The sequence below is a fragment of the Hemiscyllium ocellatum genome, chromosome 19 (assembly GCF_020745735.1).
Source record: "Hemiscyllium ocellatum isolate sHemOce1 chromosome 19, sHemOce1.pat.X.cur, whole genome shotgun sequence".
NCBI classification, from domain to species: domain Eukaryota; kingdom Metazoa; phylum Chordata; class Chondrichthyes; order Orectolobiformes; family Hemiscylliidae; genus Hemiscyllium; species Hemiscyllium ocellatum.
In genome coordinates, this window is record NC_083419.1 from 19682467 (window position 1) to 19705352 (window position 22886).

Here is a 22886-nt window from a genome sequence, read left to right on the forward strand (position 1 = left end):
GCGCTCAGTGGTTCAGAGCACTCGAGCTTAGAGAAACATTTTGAGAATGTTCAGGGAATTATGATGGGAGAATTCAGAAATAGCATTCCTGCAAATTTAAAACTTAGTTAAATGAGCACCAAGTAATCAAGTTCAGAAAAGCCGCAGCTGATTTTCATGCTCCCCGGATGCTGCCTGACCTGCTGTGCTTTTCCAGCACCACTCTGATCTAGTAAAGACCTTGTCAGTACTCCTCTTGACAATTAGAAGTGGATAAATGGTCTTATGGGAATCCACAAAGAAATTGAAGGAGTAAATCATTTGCGAAAATAAGTAGTTTTAGCTTTCAAGAACTGACAGCAGGGCATTGATGTAGCAAAGGCTGGAATGGAAAAAGCTTGTGAAGAAACTAACATGATTTCATTGTAATAAGATTGGACATGCCAAAACCACTTGGTGGAAATTGTGTGAGACCAGTCATAGTAGTGGGCAAATGTAAAGAGTGTTCAGATATTTAGAGACACTGGAGTAATTCAGTCACTGATGTTAGCTCAAGATGCTGTTTTTTATCCAGAAAGGTTGATGAAGGAGAAAATATTAATTGGAAGGATTCGTGGAGGTTATTAACCAGTATCTTACAGAGTTGTATTAATCAGTGATTTGGTAAATGGAGAATCAGTTTTGAAACAAATTCTAATAGTGGGAATTGATTTCATTTTGGGAAGTAATCAGGCAGGTCAAAAATATAGCTGCACCAAGAGAGGCAGAACAACTAGTAGAGATAAAATAAACTGAAATTTTACAAAATGACCATCCTGGATTGTTTCCTGGATGTGATGTGAACGGGTCTCAGACCCATAAAGTGGACAGTGAGAAAAGGACTCTATGAAACAGGGACCCGATTTGAAAATTCAGTCACAACATGCTACTTTGAAAATGTAACTAAAGAAGATGCAAGCAAAGCAAGTGAGTCTGGTGTGTTGAGCCCATCTCTAATAGAAATGCAGTAAACATTTGGAATCGCAAATGTCAAATGAAATGTCTAGCCATAAACTGAATCAAAAACAATATTATTTATTTGTTATTCCTTGAAAAGCAGTCTTGATAAAACGATGTAGACCTCCTCAAGTACCAGTCCCTGAGGAATAAACAGTGACTCATTAGTGGTAGTTACATGTGGGTCACAAATGAGGAAAATGGGCGAAGATATTAAAGGACTTTTAATGGCCTGAATTACATTAGGATGTCATCAGATTTTGCCAGATGGGCTATATGTCAGGTTGTGAGAAAACTCTGAACCTCAATTATACCTGCATTTTTTGAAGAATCAGAAATAGGAACCACTATCTTTTAATTATTTTGAATGTTTTCAAAAGATTTCTTGAAGCAGTGCCTTTATGAAAAACTATTACAAAAATGGTGCTTGAAAAATTAGTTCAGTATTTACAAAATATGGGTTACCCAGAGAAAGGAATTAATCAGATCAAGGATCAAAGAAATTATGGCTAGTTTGGTAATTAAAGTATTTGCTTCTTTTGCTTATCACCAACAATCTCAAGGTGTATCTTGGAAAGACCATCTTCTTGAAAAGATGACAGCAAACTTTGAAGACTATGATTAGAATTTATTGTCAAGAATGTCTTATTGATTGTGATAAGGGGATAACTTTGTTACTATTTGCTGTTGGGGTGCTTCTAAAGAGTCCACTGTATTTGGTCCTTTTGAACTAGTATATGTACATAGGGTAAGAGGACTCATTTTTAAAAGAAGTTTATGGACCATAGTTCAGAACTAATGCTTCCAATCTATGCCTTAGATTTCAGAGAAATATTGCATTTGGCTAAAAGTAATCTCAAAGAATCTCAACAAACAAAACTTAGCAAATAAGAAAAGGCTAATATTTGAAATTATGCTGTAGGAGTCAAGGTCTTGGTAGTGTTGCTTTTCTCTGGAGAACTATTAAGAGCAACGTTCAGTGGACCTCTACAAGTTAATAAATTCAGGGTTATGTCATAAATATTCTGACAGAAGAAAGATTCAGTGAGCAGGGCATGTTATCATCTTGGAAAGATACGATAGGGATGATAATCGGAAGAAAAATGTACTGATGGTACTGAAAAACGTTCAGTATGAAATAGAAAGATGAGAGGGATGGGCGAATGAATCTGAAATGGAAAATTGAAAAGTGAGCATTCTCATATTTAGACTGGAAATCCTGGAGGTACTTGAGCGATTATATTTTCATGTCTTAGAGAAAACTATCAAGGTGACTTATAGATGCTAATAGAGTTAGAAATCCATTTGAGGGAATAGGCTGAGAAAAACAGATTTTGACTATTCATGGTGTTAATATAGAAGATGCATGATTTACAAAACAACACACTTGAATGAGGGAGGTTTATATTGGACAATGGCATTACTGAATGTCCCCACTTTCTCCTAATGTCATTACTGAACTGAGTTCTCCTAATGTCATTACTGAACTGAGTCACAAGTAGCTGGAGCTAACCTACTATGAAGGTGCCAAAATCAGATGGGCCACAAAGACTCTGCATTGCTTATCATAAAGTCAATAGTAACAAAATCAGATTCATATCACATACCATGACAGGAGCATTGTATTGAATGAATTGGATGTGGTTTGTCACAGTGATCAACTTGCTTAAAGGGCTGTGTCAAGTTCCTTCAACCAAGAGAGCTAAAGACATCTCTGAAACAAAACTAGAAACAGAAAGAAAAATCTCTGCTTTTGCAAGCCTCATAGCACCAGGGTCCCAGGTTCAATTCCGGCCTCCGGGCGACTGTCTGTGTGGAGTTTGCACATTCTCCCCGTGTCTGCGTGGGTTTCCTCCGGGAGCTTCGGTTTCCTCCCACAATGCAAAGATGTGCAGGTCAGGTGAATTGGTCATGCTAAATTGCCCGAAGTGTTAGGTGCATTAGTCAGAGGTAAATGTAGGGGAACGGGTCTGGGTGGGTTACTCTTCGGAGGGTCGGTGTGGACTTGTTGGGCCGAAGGGTCTGTTTCCACACTGTAGGGAATCTAATCTAATCTAATAATCTAACACTGGATGGATGTTATCAGGACAAAGTTATGCTACTTGGAATGAAACATTTCAATACTTAACCAATAGGTAATAGAAGGACTTAGTAATTGTAATGTTAAGGTTGAAGATTTGGTTGTTTATAGCCAAACCTGGGAAGAATATTTACACCATAAAGACCGAACTGTTTAATCAGTTACATAATGGCTGAGTGAATTTGCCAAGGCCAACCTGACTGACTTGTGAAACATGGTCAATTAACACCTATCAAAGCAAGCAATTTTGGATTTTCTCTGTGCCTTTGACAAAAGCATTTTCATTTCATTGGCCTGCTTACTTGTGATGCCCATCTCAGTAATACAGCTTGCCAATGCTCACTGTTCTGTTGTGTACCTAAGGAGTTGTTGCATTGTCCTGATTGTGGAATGTGTCTGGCACCCACTGAACTCTAACCCAATTAGATTCAACAAGCTGTACTTAGGATGGGAGTTTATGAGAATGTGGAGAGGTGGGAATGAGAAAAAGTAGAAAGTCAATTAATGGCAGAGGTTGATGAAAAGGATTGAAAAATATGATATTCGAGACATCTGTAAGAGCAATCTGTAACATTGTCTTTATCAGAATCAAGCATATATTTGTTTATTTCCTTACCACAGATGTTCACTTGAATCTAAAGAAAGTTACTCCAACAGCTCATTATGGCCTTTGGGGGTAATCAATTACTGGAAGTCGAAGCTGGGATTTTGCGAGAACCAAAAGATTTTATTGAAAGCTTTGAAAGTTCTAAAACTGTGGGTGTTCCCAGCTTGTGGCTAAATAGTTTGGAGTGACCTTTGTCAAAGGGTCATGCTAAAATATGGTAGAAACTAATTTAAACAAATTAGCTCTTTAAAGAAATCTGAACTGTTTAGACAGATAAGCTAAATATATTCCCCTGAGAGTAATTGGTCAAATAAGCAGTAAATTTTCTTTGTGACATTCAAGTATTATATTTATGAAATTATCTTTACAAACCATTAATTTAAAAATGGTCATTTTTAATATATTAAGTTCCAAATTTTATAATTTACATATTATTTTTATAGTTGCAGTCACATTTTTATTTGTTCTTTGTTTTGTGCAGGAACAGACAAAAAGAGTCGGGTTTTGAAAATGCGGAGAATTAAAATAGTCAGAAATAATGGTTTATAACATCATTCCAGTGAAAAGATTCTTTTTGGGGGAGAAACCGATGTTGAATAGAATTTTGAAATGAGTAATCAAAAAGATGAGGGTTTTAAAGAGGGGGAGAAAGGTAACAAGATGGAATGTTTCCAGAGGGATTTTGGGAAGAAGCGTGAATGGAATTGAAGAGCCTGGTATGGAGCAGAGTTGGTCAGTTTTAACAGCCATGAGTAGGGATATGGATCTGGAAGTAGTGTTGGTCCTTCCTACTAGAAAATATGGTGTTTGAATGAGCATGAGGTACAATGAGCATTAAAAGAAAATAAAATGCAAAATACCAAACAGTGGTCTAAGTACTGTCAGAATGTGTTTGTATAAATGCAGTAAACTGCATTACATGAATACAGTATAACTATACAAAAAAGAACATAAGAACTAGGAGTAGACCATCAGACCTTTTGAGCCTGCTTTGCCATTTAATAAGATCATGACTGATCTTTTCGTGGCCTTAGCCGCCCTCTCACCATACCCCTAATTCTTTTATTCTTCAAAAAAAAAAGTCTATCTTAGCTTTAAAAACATTTACTGAAGTTGTTGTGGTTCTGCTCGCCGAGCTGGAAGTTTTTGCTGCAAACGTTTCGTTCCCTGGCTAGGGAACATCATCAGTGCTGTTGGAACCTCGTGTGAAGCGCTGCTTTGATGTTTCTTCCGGTATTTATAGTGGTTTGTTCTTGCCGTTTCCGGGTGTCAGTTTCAGCTGTAGTGGTTTGTATATGGTGTCCAGGTCAATGTGTCTGTTGATGGAGTTTGGGGATGAATGCCATGCTTCTAGGAATTCTCTGGCTGTTCTCTGTCTGGCTTGTCCTATGATAGTGGTGTTTTCCCAGTCAAATTCATGTTGCTGGTTGTCTGAGTGTATGGCTACTAGAGATAGCTGGTCGTGTCGTTTTGTGGCTAGCTGATGTTCATGGATGTGGATTGTTAGCTGTCTTTCTGTTTGTCCTATATAGTGTTTTGTGCAGTCCTTGCATGGTATTTTGTAAACTACGTTAGTTTGGCTCATGCTGGGTATTGGGTCCTTTGTTCTAGTGAGTTGTTGTCTGAGCGTTATGCAAAGTTAGAACATACAGCCATACCACAAATCCAACCCAAACTCTGGATCAGATATGTTGATGACACCTTTGTAATCATCAAAAACACAGAAATAGAAAAAACACACCGAATCATCAACGCCACACTCACAGGAATACGATTCACACGAGAAGAAGAAAAGGATAGCCAACTCCCATTCCTAGACGTGTTAGTAGAGAGAACACCCAACGGAGAATTCACCACAAGGGTACACAGGAAACCAACACACACAGACCAAGTCTTAAACTATGAAAGTAACCACCCCAACACACACAAACGAAGCTGCATCAGGACACTATTCAAAAGGGCCACAACACACTGCAGTACACCAGAACTGCGAAAAGAGGAAGAGGAACATCTATACAAGGTATTCGCCAAAAACGGATACCCACGCAACTTTATCACCAGATGCCTAAGAGATAGACCGAGGAACGAGGACATGCCACAACCAAAAGGACTAGCCACTCTACCATACGTCAGGAGCGTCTCAGAACTGACAGCCAGACTACTGCGACCCTTAGGACTCATAACAGCACACAAGCCAACATCCACGCTCAGACAACTCACTAGAACAAAGGACCCAATACCCAGCATGAGCCAAACTAACGTAGTTTACAAAATACCATGCAAGGACTGCACAAAACACTATATAGGACAAACAGGAAGACAGCTAACAATCCGCATCCATGAACATCAGCTAGCCACAAAACGACACGACCAGCTATCTCTAGTAGCCATACACTCAGACAACCAGCAACGTGAATTTGACTGGGAAAACACCACTATCATAGGACAAGCCAGACAGAGAACAGCCAGAGAATTCCTAGAAGCATGGCATTCATCCCCAAAGTCCATCAACAGACACATTGACCTGGACACCATATACAAACCACTACAGCTGAAACTGACACCCGGAAACGGCAAGAACATCCATCAACAGACACATCGACCTGGACCCCACATACAAATCACTGCAGCTGAAACTGACACCCGGAAGCGGCAAGAACAAACCAATATAAATACCGGAAGAAACATCAAAGCAGCGCTTCACACGAGGCTCCAACAGCACTGATGATGTTCCCTAGCCAGGGAACGAAACGTTTGCAGCAAAAACTTCCAGCTCGGCGAGCAGAACCACAACAACGGATACCCGAGCTACAAATCTTCTATCAGATTTATTTACTGAAGTAGCATCAACTACTTCACTGGACAGGAATTCCATAGATTCACAACCCTCTGGGTGAAGAAGTTCCTTCTCAATTCTATCCTAAATCTTCTCCCCCTAATTTTGAGGCTCTGCCCTTTTGTCCTAGTTTCATCTGCCAGTGGAAATATCCTCTCGACATCTATCTTATCTATTCCCTTGAAAATTTTATATATTTCCTTAAGATCTCCTCTCATTCTTCTAAATTCCAATGAATATAATCCCAGTCTATTCAGCCTCTCCTCATAAGCCAACCCCCTCAACTCCTGAGTCAACCTAGTGAACTTCCTCTGCGTATCCTCCAGTGCCAGTACATCCTTTCTCAAGTAAGAAGACTAAAATTGTACTCAGCATCCCAGATGTGGTCTCATCAGCACCCTATACAGCTGCAACATAACATAACCTCCCTGCTTTTAAACTCACCCTGTAGCAATGAAGGGCAAAATTCCATTTGCCTTCCTAATTATCCTGCAGCCCAACCTCCTGTGATCCATGCACAAGGATACCCAGGTCCCTCTGCATAGCAGCATGTTGCAACCTTTTACAATTCAAGTAATAGTTCTGTTTACTGTTACTCCTACCAAAATGGATGCCTTCACATTTATTAACATTGTATTCTATCTGCCAGACCTTTGCCCACTCACTCGAAGTATGTGTTCCTCTGCAAAGTTTCACTGTCCTCTGCACACTTTGCTGTGCCACTCATCTTAGTGTCATCTGCAAACTTTGACACACTACATGTGGTCCCCAACTCCAAATAATCTATATAAGTTGTGAATAATTGCGGTCCCAACACTGATCCCTGAGGCACACCACTAGTTACTGATTGCCAACCAGATTAGCTCTCATTTACCCCCACTAGTTACTGATTGCCAACCAGATTAGCTCTCATTTACCCCCACTCTTTGCTTCCTGTTAGTCGACCAATCTTTTATCCATGGTAATGCTTTACCTACAAAGCCATGCATCTTTATCATATGCAGCAGCCTCTTGTACAACACCTTGTCGAAGGCCATTTGGTACGCCACATCTCCTGGGTCCCCGTTGTCCACCGTGCTCATGATGTCTTCTTGCAAAATGAACTCTGCTTGTGCCATGAAATTGTATGTTGGAAATACACAGCTAAGCAACTACAGTCAAAAGACTGAACTGGCTTGAGGAATCAAGCTTATTCGAAAACTTTATTGAAAGTATTCCACCATTCCCATCCTGAAAACAGCATTACCCATAATTTAAATTTTACATAATTCTCTCAAATTACGATGGCTACAGCTCAGGAAGCAATCTGAATTTGCTTCATTTTTTCTTATCGAGTGCTCAATTGATTTAGTCTTTAGATTTGTGTTTTTTCAAATTCTATTTGATAACAATCCTGTGAAGGGCATTGTACCTTGTTACTAAATTGAAGGTGCTAAATAAATGCCAGCTGCTATTTTTGCTGTCTTAAAGTTGTGAGTCTGTCTTCATTTAAGGATTTAGGCTGTTTCATTTTGAATGAGGGACTACTGTACAGTCAGAGGTAGGTTCGCAAAGGTAGCAGAACTTGAGAGTGGGAAGTTTCCCTGGTGTTGGAATAACATCCTTCCTTGAACCGGCATCACTGAAAGCTGATCGTTCATTGTCTGTTTGTGGGATTTTGCGATACGTGAATTGTTCACCACATTTACTTTCATTGAAATAATTATTAATTGGATGTGAAGTTATTTCAGTATTTGGAGGCTGTGATACAAGTTCAATTAATTCTTCAAATATATAAACTTGGACCTTAAGGTGATTCAGATGTATGACATCAGCAATGTTCTCTTTACGAAGCTTGAGTTCCAGACAAGGCAGTTAGCTCGGGTTCATCATTCATCTCCATGTCTTAAAGTTGATTGTAAATTTAACATTTGGATTTACAGTCGCCAGAATATTGCTGTAGTATTTTCACTGAGCTGAAAAGTGACTTTTGTAAAGCCTGAATTTATGCATTCCTTTTTGAATTTGTAGGCTCCTGTTACATTCTTCAAATGATACAGAACCAGGTATTAAATGAGACAGGAAGAAATTGAGAAAGTATAGCAATCTCCGTGATGAGTGCAAGAAAATGGGCCAAACAAATTCTGTCTGTCCCAAATGGATTTCTTTGGCATAGCTGAGCTGCCTCAAAATCAGTGAACGTTCCCTCTGTTTGGATTGTAGAAAGACATGTCTCAAAAGGTGCAGTATTCATTTCATTTTTTAAATGTATTAAACAGGAATCACAGATTTTATATTGCCTCTTTGCCAGCCTGAAATATATAACAGAATGGTTTAAAAAGTGACTGGATGGTGTCACCAAAAGGCTGACCTCATTACAACCTTCATCTAAACATGGACAAAAGTGCTGACTCAAGAATGGTAGTGAGAGCAATCTGCTTTGACACCAAGGCAACGCTTGACTTATTATGGCATCAAGGAGCCCTAACAACACTGAAGAACATGAAAAGTGGCTGAAGTCATACCTGGTGCAGAGGAAGATGGTTGTGGTTGTTGGAAGTCAGTCATCTCAGTCTGAGGTCAGATATTTTTCTAATCAGCCCGTTAAGACATGCTACATATATCTAGAGCAGATAGCACTTGAACCTGGCCCTCCTTGCTCAGAGGTAGTGATGCTGCCACAAGAGCTCTAGTTACCCAAGATAGCATCCCAAGCACAACTATCTTCCAGCTGCTTCATTGATAACTTTCCCTCCAAAATTAGGTCAGAATTAGAATGTTCTTTGATGATTGTAGCATGTTTAAAGCTATTCACAATTCCTTGGTTACTGATGCAGTCCATTTCCAATTGGAGTTGATAAGTGGGAAGTAACATTTGCATCACAAGTGCTAGCATTCAAGGCCATTATTGCTCCTGACTTCCCACTGTCAAAATTATTGAGGTTACAATTGGCCAGAAGCTGAACTAAGTATAAATGGAGTGTCAGGTGGGAGACTGGGACTTCTGAAGCAAATAACTCACTGCCTGATTCCCCAAAGTGTGTCCAAGATCAACAAGTTGCGAGTCAGGTATATGAATGAATACTCGCCTGGATTAGTGCAACTCCAACAACACTGAAAAATATTGTCACCATTCTGGACAGTGCTGTTCACACTATCAGCCCCTCAACCACCACCTGAAACATGTGTAGTTCAAGTGCTATATATCCAGCACTGTAGCAACTCCCCCAACATTGCTTTAACAGCACCCTTCAAATCCATGACCTCTGCCACTTAGAAGGTAAAGGGGAGCACACACGTGAGAGCACAACTGGGTGCTGAGCCTGTACTAATATACTTTAGAAGGATGAGAGGCAATCTGATTAAAAAAAACACAATCTTCCAGGAGGGCAGGACAGAGTATGTTTTCATTCGTTTGTGCACCTTGAACCGGGGGCATATTTGCAAGATCCAGGTTAGGCCATTTAGTACTGAGATGAGGAAAACTTTCTTTCCTCAAAGGGGAGGAACCTGTGGGAATATCTACTATACAAAACTGTGCAGACTAAGTCACTCAATATATTCAAGAAATAATACTCTAGATTCAAAAGGTATCACGTGATATGGGGAGAAAGTGAACCTGCCATAGTCATTTGGAATTATAGAAATTGACATTGGAAAGGTAAGGGTGTGATTATGACTGATGAAAGGCACAAAATACAATTGAGAATCAACAGGAATACTGAAGGTTGAGGGAAGGTGAAAAAGCAAAGGGGGCAATGAAAAAAGGAAGCAATTAAAATGAAGGAAAATCTCAAAGTCTTCAAAGGGTATATAAACAATAAGAGAGTGGTTAGAGGAGGAGGATCAGACCAAACAGAGAATTTACAAATGGGGGCAGGGGCATGGCTGAGGTATTAAATGAATACTTTGCATTTGACCTTATAAAATAAGACAATGCTGCCCATGCCATGGTAACAGAGGAAGAAACTCTGTAGCTAAGAGGATTCAAAATTAATAATGGAGAAGTCTTAGATTGTTGACACTTAACTTAAGTAGAGAACAGGACCAGAGGAGGTGCATTCATGGATTTTGAAGAAACTGAGGGGAGAAATAAGTCAGTGGCCATTCTATTTCAATCTTTCTTGGACCCTGGGAGGTGACAGAAGACTGGAGATTGCCAACATTACTGTCTTGTTCAAAAATAATCCCAGCAGCTACAGAACAATTAATTGAACTTTAGTAGTGGAGAACCTTTTGAGAACAATTATTCAGAATAGAATCAGTAGTCACGTTGACAAAGATAGGTTGATCAGGAAGAGTCAGCATGGATTTGCAGTGCAAAGATGTGCAGGTCAGGTGGATGGGCCATGCTAAATTGCCCATAATGTCAGGTGCATTAGTCAGAGGTAAATGGATCTGGGTGGATTACTCTTTGGAGGGTGTGTGTGCATATGTTGGGCCAAATGGCCTATTTCACACTGTAAGGAATGTAAAAAAAAATTATACAGGGGATATCATGTTTAGTTAGCTATCTGGAGCTTTTTGAAGAGTAATGGAATGGATTGATAAGGGTAATATTTTGGATGTGATATACCTGAATTTCCTGAATGCATTTGGTACACTATCTCACAAGATACTTGAAAAAAGCTGTAGGTCCTAGTATAGAAAGAGCAGTAATAACGTGGATACAAAATTGGCTGATTAGAGAACAGAGCATAATAGATATTTTTTGGGCTGATGATAGGTTTATAGTGACATTCCTGAGCAGTTGGTATTGACACCTTTGTTTTTCCTGATGTATATTAATAGTCTGGATGAGCAATGGACATTTTCCAAGGTTGCAGATGACATTAAACTTGGGAATAACACTGAAAGAAAATATAAAATGAGGAGTACAATTATTAAGTGGGTGCAGGAGCAGAGGAGCCTGGGTGTGTGTGTGGACACATCATTGAAGGTCTTGTGCCCGAAACATTGAATTTCCTGTTCCTTGGATGTTGCCTGACCTGCTGCGCTTTTCCAGCAACATATCTTCAGCTCTGATACTCCAGCATCTGCAGACCTCACTTTCTCCTCACATCATTGAAGGTGGCAGGACAGGTGGAGAGAGAGAGAGAGAGAGGTAAATGAAGCATTGTGTTCTTGACTTTATTATGGAGACATAGAGTACAAGAGCAAGGAGATAATGTTGAACTTGTACAAGACCCTTGGCAGACCTTTGCTGAAGCATTGTGTAAGAATAAACACCAATTATAAAAGGTTCAAAAGCATTGGAGAGGCTGCTGAAGCATTTTACTAGAATGATTGCAGGTGTGAGGAATTTAAATTGAAGATAGATTGAAAATGTTGGGACAGTTCTCCCTGGAGAGAAGGTGGCTGAGAAGACATCTGATTGAGACTTTCAAAATCATGAGTGGACTGGATAGAGTAAATGGGAGAAACTAATTCTGCTTGTAAACAAGAACAAGAGGGTGTAGACTTAAAGTGATATACAAATGAAGATTCAACTCATCATGATTTGTCTGTAATTCCAAGTTTACAGGTGGTGGTGGAGAACATAGAAACCAGTAAGAGCAGGAGTTGGACATTCTGCCCTTCAATCCTACTCTGCTGTTTGCACACTTATAAATTATTATGGTGCAGGAGGCCATTCGGTCTATCTTGGCTTTACCGACTTATTATGTAGTGCCAAACTCCTGCCTTTTCCCTATGTATCTGCAGAAAAAGATTTTCTGTCATAGCGAGTTGTTAGAATGTGAGATGCACTGCAGGTGTAGACAGGTTCAGTTGAGACATTCAAGAGGACATTGAATAGTTATTTGATGATAATATGCAGATATATAGGGAAAGGGCAGGGGTTTGGCACAAGATAATAGGACTGTAAGGTCATGATGGCCTCCTGCACCATAATAATTTGTGAGTGTGCAAATAGCTGAATAGGATTGAAGGGCAGAATGTCTTAATTCATGCTCTTACTGGTTTCTATGTTTCTTCATCACTACCTGTAAACTTGGAACTACAGAGAAATCATGATGAGTTGAACCTGCCCATAGATTGGTTAAGCAAAACTGAGATAGTTGCGAAGGCTCCTATGTATCCTGATTTGCGTAGAAATGCCCTGTCAAAAAAAATAAAAACGCAATTAATCAGTAAATAAGAAAACAAAATGCCTTTATTTTCAATTTGTTCATGCTGTAAAATGGGTGACCCTGTGTCGCAAAAGACATTGAAAATGAGTCAGCATGGCAGAAGCAGTTGGTAATTGTGGATTTTGTCACCATCTTCATGCCTCCTTATTATGAACATGGCATCTAGAATTGGATTCTGATCAATGGCGTTGATAATCCAAGAGATCATCTGCTGTCGGTAATGGGTTTTCACATTTCTTCTGATTCTTGTTGAAGAGCAAGAATGGTACCTTGTTTCTCTGAAGGCCAGTGATGCCAGTGTATATGGGTTTGGTTGAAACAAATGGCATATGAGACCTTGTAAAAGGAGTATAAAAAAATCTCAATTCTAGATTTGATGAAAAAATCCTTTGCGAGGCAATTTGTGCTTCATTTTTTGTTCCATATCGATGTGTTAATATTGATTCAGTGTTAGCACTCTTCCCTGAGTCAGAGAACATTTAGGGAGAAAGGTGAGGACTGCAGATGCTGGAGATCAGAGCTGAAAATGTGTTGCTGGAAAAGCGCAGCAGGTCAGGCAGCATCCAAGGAACAGGAGAAGGGCTCATGAAAAAGAACTCATGCCCGAAACGTCGATTCTCCTGCTCCTCGGATGCTGCCTGACCTACTGTGCTTTTCCAGCAACACATTTTCAGTTCAGAGAACATTTATTCAAGTCTTAAGAAATGTGAGCACCTTACCTTGGCCACACCTCTAGCATGAAGAGGGCACTTTTTTTTTACCTTTTGGAGAAACTGAATTAAGCTAAGGACTTAAGCAGAAATTTCTGGAAAGCTTAGTGCTTATGGCAGATTGTGTGAAGAGAAATCAGAATTAATGTTTTGGGTCTGGTGATCCCTCTCAAAACTGATGGTAGCTAGGAAAATGTTGATTTACATGCAGAAGATAGAGTTTGGGGGGAGAGGAAGTAAGGAGTAAGCAATAGGTGAGTACAGAGCCCAAAGACAGAAGAACAGTTGGACAAAGAAGTTGATAATGATCTGGCGAGCAGGGTAAAGTGGAGACTGTTAGTGACTAACAATAGATGGTGTGTAATGGCAGACTTTGATAAGATGGCCTGGCTAAGGACTTCCATGTCATGTTAGTTGGACATGAAATAACCCAGAGTCAAAACATATGGTGCTGGAAAAGCACAGCAGATCAGGCTGCATCCAAGGAGCAGGGGAGTCAATATTTTGGGCATAAGCCCTTCATCAGTAATTTGGGGCAAGGGCCCAAGGGGACGTTGTCCCGCTCCCCCCTCAGTTGAAGCAAGATGCTAAGAGATGCAGTGTAGTTTTACCTCCTTCACCTTTATTCTGGGCCCTGGAGGGAGAGAGAACAATCACCCATGTGCACAGAGACATGCATTCTTGGTCTTCTCTAGAATAGCAGTTTCTTAATGAATTATATTGTCATTTTACAGGGTGAGCATCCAGATAAGGCAAAATATATATTGATTGGGTGACCGTTACAATCAGCCAGTGTCAATAGTAAAGATTAAGCCAATACACAATACATAACGATTACACAATGGATAATTGGCTTCACATAATGAATACTTTTCACCTTGTTAAATTGACCTTACATACTGAATCTTCCAATATTGTTAAATGGCTCTACATAATGAATGCTTTTCCACTTTGTTAACCCATTACCCTTGCCACCAGCACCCCATTGTTAACTGCAAGTTCTTATCTGATCTGAGTCATGCTCAGCTGAAACTCTTGTTTCACAAAACTCAGAACTTAACTCTGTCCCTACCTGCTCACACCCTATACACTTTCTCAAGGGCTGCTCGCACATTCCTGATGATGGGTTTATGCCCGAAACATCGACTATCCTGCTCCTTGGATGCTACCTAACCTGCTGTGCTTTTCCAGCAACACACTTCTTGACTCTGACCTCCAGCATCTGCTGTCCTCACTTTCTCCATAAAATAGCCCATTCCACTGTGCTCACTTTACAATAGCAATTGCATTTCAATATTTTAATCAACTGTGGGATGCCCCAGGAGATGTATAGTTAACACGATTTGTCGTAACTGTCAATCTTTCTCCTTTAATGGGCATGAATTATTAAGGGAGAGTAGGAAGGCCATTGCATTCGTCCAGGGCTGTTACCATGCTAAAGATTCATCTTTATGATCCCGACATAAGTGAGACGTGATGCACTTTGGAAAAGAAACAAGACAATGGAATACTCAGTGACACTGGGATGCAAGGATCTTGGGTGTTTGTTCACAGATCCCTGAATGTGGCAGCGTTGGTTAATATGGTAGTTAAGGCATATGGGACACTTATCATTAACAATCATAGAATCTTTACAGTGTAGAAGTAGGCCATTCGGTTCATCGAGTCCACACCAACCCTTTGAAGAGCATCCCACCCATACCCACACCCGTATCCTTTCCCTTTAACCTTGCATTTCCCATGGCTAAGCCACCAAGCCTGCACATCCCTGGACACTATGGGCAATTTAGCATAAAATGCCAATCCACCTAATCCACCATCTTCAGATGTGAGAAGAAACCAGGGCACCCAGAGGAAACCTGTGCAAACACAGGGAGAATGTACAAATTCCACAAGACAGTTGCCTGAGGCTAGAATCGACCCTGGATCCCTGGCGCTGTGGCTCAGTAGTTAGCTCTGCTGCCTTACAGTGCTAACCACTGAGCCACAGTGCCAGCCAAATTTATCTTCATGTACATCAGTCGTGGCATAGATTATAAGAGCAAGATGTTATGTTGGAGCTGCACAAGACTTCAGTTAAGTCATAGCTAGATTACTTTGTGCAGTTCTGGTTACCACACTATAGGAGTAATGTAATAGCATAGGAGCAGATGCAGAGGGCATTCACCAGGTCTTGTCTGGGCTGGAGCTTTTAAGCTTTGAAGAGAAGTTGTTGCCTTTGGAGTAGAGAAGATAGATCTGTTGAGAGAGTTCTGATAGGGATATATGAGATTATGAGGGACATTGACAGGGTGAACAAAAAGCACTTGCTTCCCTTAGTTGAAGGTCCAGTTTTGCAGTGAAATGCAGGAGGTTGAGAAGTGTTTTGAGCCGTGCAGCAGCTCGGAGGTTCCATGCGTGCTGATTGGAGTGTCTACACTTTAATTCATGTTCTGGAAGCCACTGCCACTTATGGAACTTGGAGGCCTGCGCTACAGGAATAAAAATTAGGAGCTATATGTGCGAGTCAATTGAAAGGATCTTTACATAAAAACAACAAAGATTTAACCTTTTTCTCAGCAATTTGCTTTTCTGATACTCAATCCCAGATAAATATCACTTGCATCTTTAAATGATATGGTGCAAAAAGCGTGAACAGGCTACCGAGTAGGATGACCAGCCATGATATTGAATGATGGAGCAGACTCCAAGGGTAATATAGTCTACTCTTTTTTTATAGAAAATAATTATGCAGAATGCAAAAATTGGTACCTTGCATGTTTTGTTTAACACTGAAAGATTTATGTTTAGCTGTACTTGCAATGAATTGAATGAAATTTAGCAATTGTCTTGGATCAAAATACTGGATAATTGATTTAAAGTTCAAGAGTAAGGTTTGGCTCTTTGTTGAAAATCTAAAGCAATGTACGTTTCTGACTGACTTCTCTGGAGTGATGTGCTTCAGGATATGGTGTGGAAGTAAATTTATTTGCCTTTAAGAAGGAGCTTTCAAATGGTTATTAATGGTAACTGTAACTGTTATAAGTGGCCCTAAGCTTATAATAGTCCTCATTGTAGATTGAGTCAAAAGTTTTTTTGATAAATTGCAAAAAAAAATTTAATGGGAAATTGTGGAATACAGTGGAGTTTATTCTACTTTGGAAATTTCAAAACTTGTGACTTTATCATTCAAAATAATTTCAGAACTAAGTATTTCTCAACTGTAGTCATTCTGTCGTGAAAATACTATAGTTATTTTGGTAAATTTGCTCGAGCAAATGTAATTAAAATGTAATTTTCGTTGGCCTTCTGTTTACAAAATTATATCCAAGTTATGCTGTTTCAGTAACAATTGTGTTCAGCTCTGGATTAGTTTTAATTATTTCAATCATAAGACTTGGACGGCTGATAAACTGAATATAAATATAGTGCTGTATTTAGCAATGCATTATAATTAGCTAAGCACTGCTTAACCACTCCCATTTATCATTTATCTGGACTGAAATTAGAGTTGTTTTTTAGTGCATACTTGGATTCCTTCGCGGAGTCTCACATGAATTAAATGTCCTGTTTCTATGCTCTATATCCTAAGTAAGTTGTAATAATTATCGTGGAAACATTGTGAAATACACTTAGGTGCTTCAGGCCCACTAACTTCTTTCTAGAAAAAGAGGTAAGTCAGTATAAATGTTTGTAAAGGTTATGAAGATCTGACCTTCTTCTATCCGAGTGATGAAATGCATCCTTGGCTGATTGTGTTTCTGTCTACATTTTACTACATAGAGTCATAGAGATGTACAACGCGGAACAGACCCTTTGGTCCAACTCGTCCATGCCGCCCAGACCCCTAACCTAATCTAGTCCCACTTGCCGGCACTTGGCTCATAGCTTTCCAAACTATTCCTATTCATTTATCCATCCAGATGCCTTTTAAATGCTGCAATTGTAGCAGCCTCCATCACTTCCTCCAGTAGCTCATTCCATACATGTAGCACCCTCTGTGTGAAAAAGTTGCCCCTTATGGCTCTTTTATATCTTTCCGCTTTCATCCTAAATCTATGCCCTCTAGATCTGGACTCCCCCAACCCAGGAAAAGACTTTGTCAATTTATCCTATCCATGCCCCTCATGATTTTATAAATCTCTATAAGGCCACCCCTCGGCCTCCGATGCCCCAAGGAAAACATCTACAGCTTATTCGGCCTCTCCCTATAGCTCAAATTCTCCAACCCTGGCAACATCCTTGTAAACGTTTTCTGAACCCTTTCAACTTTCACAACATCTTTCCAATAGGAGGGAGACCAGAATTGCTCATAATATTCCAAAAGTGGCCTGACCAATATCCTGTATAGCTGTAACATGACCACCCACCTCCTGTACTCAATACTCTGACCAATAAAGGAAAGCATACCAAACACCTCCTTTACCATCCTATCTACCTTCGACTCTACTTTCAAGGAACTATGAACCTGCACTCTAAGGTCTCTCTTTGTTCAGCAACCCTCCCTAGGACCTTACCATTAAGTATATAAGTCCTGCTCTGATCTACTTTTCCAAAATGCAGCACTTCGCATTTATCTAAATTTAATATCCATCTGCCACTCCTCAGCCCATAGGCCCATCTGATCAAGATCCCATTGTACTCTGAGGTAACCTTCGCTGTCCACTACACCGCCAATTTTGGTGCCATCTGCAAACTTACTAACTATACCTCCTATGTTCATGTCCAAATCATTTTTATAAATGATGAAAAGTAGTAGACCCTGAACCAATCCTTGTGGCACTCCTTTGGTCACAGGCCTCCAATTTGAAAAGCAACCCTCAACTACCCCACCCTCTGTCTTCTACCTTTGAGCAAGTTCTGTATGCAAATGGCTAGTTCTTCCTGTATTCCATGAGAATATTGATTGTAAGCTCATCAGTTAAGAGATTCTGATAGTTTGTGCATGTCCATCAATTCTATAGATTAGGTACCTACTGGTATTTTGCTCTTGTTTATTGTTGTGGTCATTGACTTCACAAGTGTACTATGAGGTGTCCATCAAGTGGTTAATACTTTTACTTCCTCTTGGACCAGCATATTTTAGCAGTCAGAATAGTGAGCAAATGCTGTTGTTCTCCCAGGGATACTTTGGACACACTTTGTCTATTTATTTCTTCCTGTTAATTCTCCTGCAGTTCTCCTCTAAGCCTTCCCAGAGCATATTGCAGTGAACCCTTTGTGATGATATCAGGATGCCCTTCACTCATTGACAGCTCAAAGATTTTATGCCTTTGCTTTCTGTCATCAGGCCAGGTGTAACCCAGTAGCATTCCTTGGTTTTCAGATACAGGAGATGACGATATCAGTTTTATTCCCTTTCTCTAACCTTTCTGAAAGCTCCTGGTTGGAACTGAAAGGATCTATTTACCGATGTTTCTGGTCTGCAAATATTTGAGTTAGATTCTTGTGCAATAAATAACTTATTAATGATGCTGTTGATGTATCCCAGTTCTTTTAGTGAATTCTTTATGTTCTATTTAACCTGGATAAGCAAAATATGTTTTGGGAGTTTGACCTAGTTTAATAAATCAGTTCCGTGTTCCTTTGGTTTTGTGCTGTAGGTTCTTTGTCCAAATATGTGCATTTTTGTGGGTTGAAGAAAATAAGTTGGTATTGAGTATTTTATTTCTTTAGAAGATGTGTTTTGTGTTTCTTAAGTGGGGGTAACCAGAAGCCAAGCAGCAGATAGTATGTGTTCAACACTGACGTTTGTTAGGTGTATCATTTTAACAAAAGTTGAGAGTGATCTAATTTGCCTTATTTACATAGCAAGAGGGAATGGTAGCCTCCAATGATATGTTTCACCGTGTAATATTCTACATTTTCTTTCCAATTGGCTATTTTTTGATAAGGTGTGGTTTTCATTTTGTCATAGATAATATGCGCCTCCGTAATTCCAGAGGCACCGTGTAACAACCGTCTTCTTTTAAAATTATTGAACCAAAGTGATGATATACAGCTTATTGTAGAGGTTGCTAAGGTTGAAAGGTCAGGTCCAGAAATCAAGAAGTGGTGATTAGCTCATATAGTTGTTTTCTTTTAAAAGTATAAAGATAGTATGAGAAAAGTAAGTGAGCAGTTTCACTTTTTAGAGAAACAGGTTTGATGAGGGTACACTGTGACGAGCCTTGATTTTGATATTCAGATTGCAGAGAAGAGGAAGATAATGTAAGGTGGTGTGTTTGCATTAAGGAACAAAAAGGGAAAGTTCAAAGAGTTAGTGACATTCAGGACTATATTTGGGTGTTCTCATGCACAAATCACAAAAAGTTAGCGAACAGCTTCAGCATGTAATAGGGGAGGCAAATGGAATGTTGGCTTTTGCTTCAAAGGAAATTGAATATAAAAATAGAGAAGTCTTCTAAAACTATCCACTGGATTAATCAGACCACAACTAGAACGCTGTGAACAGTTTCATCTCTTTTGTCTTGGGCATTGGAAGCAGTAGAGAAGGTCGCCAGAGTTGCTCCTGGGTATTGAGGGATTATTCTTTCAGGAGAGGTTGGGTTGGTGGTGTCTGTACTCACTGAAGTTAAGAAGAACAAGAGGTGACCTTATTGAAACATATAAGATTCTTATGGGATTTGAAAGTGCAGTTGTGAAGAGATTGCTTTCCCCAAGAAAATTCAGGACCGGAGGGCATAATCTCAGAATCAGGGTTAAAATAATTGAGGAAAGTTTTCAGTCAGATGGTGGTGAATCTGTGAAATTATTTACCACAGAGGGCTGTAGAGTTGTGTTGTTGAGCATATTTGAGACTAAGGTGGACAGATTTTAATTAGTAAGAGAATCAAGGGTTATGTGGAAAAGATAGGAAAATGGATTTAAGAATCACTAGGACAGTCTTGAGTGGTAAGCACATTTGATGGGCTGAATGGCCTACTGTCGCTCCTATGTCTTATACATGGTAAAGTAGAGTTGAGAGGAAAGGCAAAATCAGGTCATGGAAGAGAGAGAAGCTTAAAAGGTGAGAAGAGGGTTCCCTAACTGACAGGGATTTTCTTTCAGATGTCTTTAAAACAACAGGGAAGTGTGTCGAAGGAGATTTTTCTGTTATCGAGAGTCATTTTCAAATCCTGAGAGAGAGAGTTGGGCATTATGGAATGTTGTGATTTGTTGGTTGTATGTTTGCATAAAACAGGACATGAGATCCAAGGGTTCAATTTGAGGTCAGAGAAGAGAGTCGGAATGTGGGTGATGAACCAACAATGCAAAAAGTCAATTATTCAGCACAAGCAGGGACCGTTCTTCAAACAAAAATATTCACATACTTTCTTTCCCATGCTGTTTTATTCGAAAACTGAATAAAGGGCATTCTTTGTGCTGTCGTTTTCTGTCTCCTTGTTTTGTACACTTTAAACACATTAGAAAAGTTTCTGTAAATCTGGAAACTCCAATAAATCTTTTTTCCTCTGGCAGGTTTGTGAAAACTGGTGCAGTAAACATTGTATACCCCAGCATTCTCCCCACATGATCCACTTGCTTCAAAATTATGAAGTAAAAACACAGGAATGTATTAATAGCTGTATGTTTTTGGGGTAATGACTGTGTTGAATGAAAAAGTAAGTTGATATCAGTGCCGGGATCGGAATCCTTTGCTGGAAAATATATCAGTACAAAGGCCAATGTGAACATTTTTAATAGTATATTTTAACAACATGGTTCTGTTTGCTCTCAATTCATTTCTGTAGTTTGGGTTTGGCAAAGTTGCTTGATGTTTGTTTTAACTTTAGATTGCCGGGTAATTAAATGCTGTGCATAATTCTTGAATAGCGTATTCGCAGCTTATATTTGTTTGCAAAATTGAAGTTGCATTTATTCACCTTTCCTCTAAGTTTCATTGCAATTGTCAAAACCTTTTTGAATGGCTGGCAGGTTTCCCAAGGATATTACTGTCAAATACAAATGTTTTTAGTTTGAAAGTACTTACATCAACGTATGCTCTAAAGCTTTACATTGTTTTTTTTAAAAAGACTTGAACTAACGTTCAGTGTAGCTATTGCTGAATAGGCCAGTATATTAAGCATATTCCCAATTGCATATGAGAAGGTTTGGTTTGATTTATTGTAATCACATGTACCTAGGTACAGTTTAAAAACTTTATTTTGCAAGCAGAACGGGCAGATCACAGCAAACAAGGAAATAAAGATCAAAGGGTGCTTCAACAGAGTGAGGCATGCAGGTTACACTGCACAGGAGGTGCACAAAGCAAGATCAACATTAGCAAGATCAACATTATTTGAAGTTAGAGATTTCATTCATCAGTCTAATAACAACAGGGAAAAGGCTGTTTTTGAACCTGTTGTTGCGTGTGTTCAAGTTTCAAGATGGTTATGATTCACTTTTCTGCATTTAATAGCTGGAAAGATCCAGGATTTTGACACAGCATAATATGAAGGATCATCAACATATTTCCAACTGATTAACGTAGGGTGTGAGTGAACAATTAGTTTGGGGGAAGGAGTGCCAGTCAAGAAATCTGCATTATGCTAGAAAATGTAGAGTTGAGAGTCTTAGAGATGTACAGCATGGAAACAGACCCTTCGGTCCAACTCGTCCATGATATCCTAAACTAATCTAGTCCCATTTGCCAGCACTTGGCCCATATTCTTCGAAACCCTTCCTCTTCATATACCCATCCAGATGTCTTTTAAATGTTAATTGTTCTTGATTCCACCACTTCCTCTGGCAGCTTATTCCATACGTGCACCACCCTCTGTGTAAAAAGGTTGCCCCATAGGTCTCTCTTAAATTTTTCCCCTCTCACCCTAAACCTATGTCCTCTAGTGCTGGACTTTCCCTCAACCAGAGAAAAGACTTTGTCTATTTATCCTGTCCATGCCTCTCATGATTTTGTAAGCCTCTATAAGAATGCCCCTCAGCCTCTGATGCTCCAAGGAAAATAGCCTCAGCCAAATCAGCCTCTCCCTATAGCTCAAATCCTTCAACCCTGGCAGCACTCTTGTAAATCTTTTCTGAACCATTTCAAGTTTCACAGCATCCTTTCAACAGAAGGGAGACCAGAATTACACACAATATTCCAAACCAATATCCTGTATGGCCAAAAACTTCCGAACTCCTGTACTCAGTGCTCTGACCAATAAAGGAAAGCGTACCATATGCCGCCTTCATTATCCTATCTACCTGCGTCTCCACTTTCAAGGAGCAATGAACCTGCACTCCAAGGTTTCTTTGTTCAGCAGCACTCCCTAGGACCTTACCATTAAGTGTATGAGTCCTGCCCTGATTTGCCTTTTCAAAATGCAGCGCCTCACATTTATCTATCTTAAATTCCATCTGCCACTCCTTGGCCCATCTAATCAAGATCCTGTTACACTCTGAGGTAACCTCCTTTGCTGTCCACTACACCACCAATTTTGGTGTCATCTGCAAACTTGCAAACTATACCTCCTATGTTCACATCCAAATCATTTATTTCAAAGACGAAAAGTAGTTGACCCAGCACCGATCCTCATGACACTCCACTGGTCACAGGCCTCCAGTCTGAAAGGCAACCTTTCACCACCACCCTCTGTCTTCTACCTTT

The 22886-nt window shown here is 39.7% G+C and overlaps 1 protein-coding gene across 2 annotated transcripts in view; it reads left to right on the top strand.

Moving 5' to 3' along the window:
• frs2a (fibroblast growth factor receptor substrate 2a) overlaps positions 1-22886 on the top strand; it is a 113269-nt gene that overhangs the window by 23444 nt on the left and 66939 nt on the right. Inside the window, exon 1 of one of the 2 annotated variants that reach the window (XM_060839281.1) lies at positions 8538-8718. The exons of the other annotated variant lie outside the window; for it this stretch is intronic. The gene's annotated coding sequence lies outside the window, so the exon portion shown is untranslated. Of the gene's footprint in view, positions 1-8537; positions 8719-22886 lie in introns of those variants that run through there. 2 annotated transcript variants of the gene reach the window in all.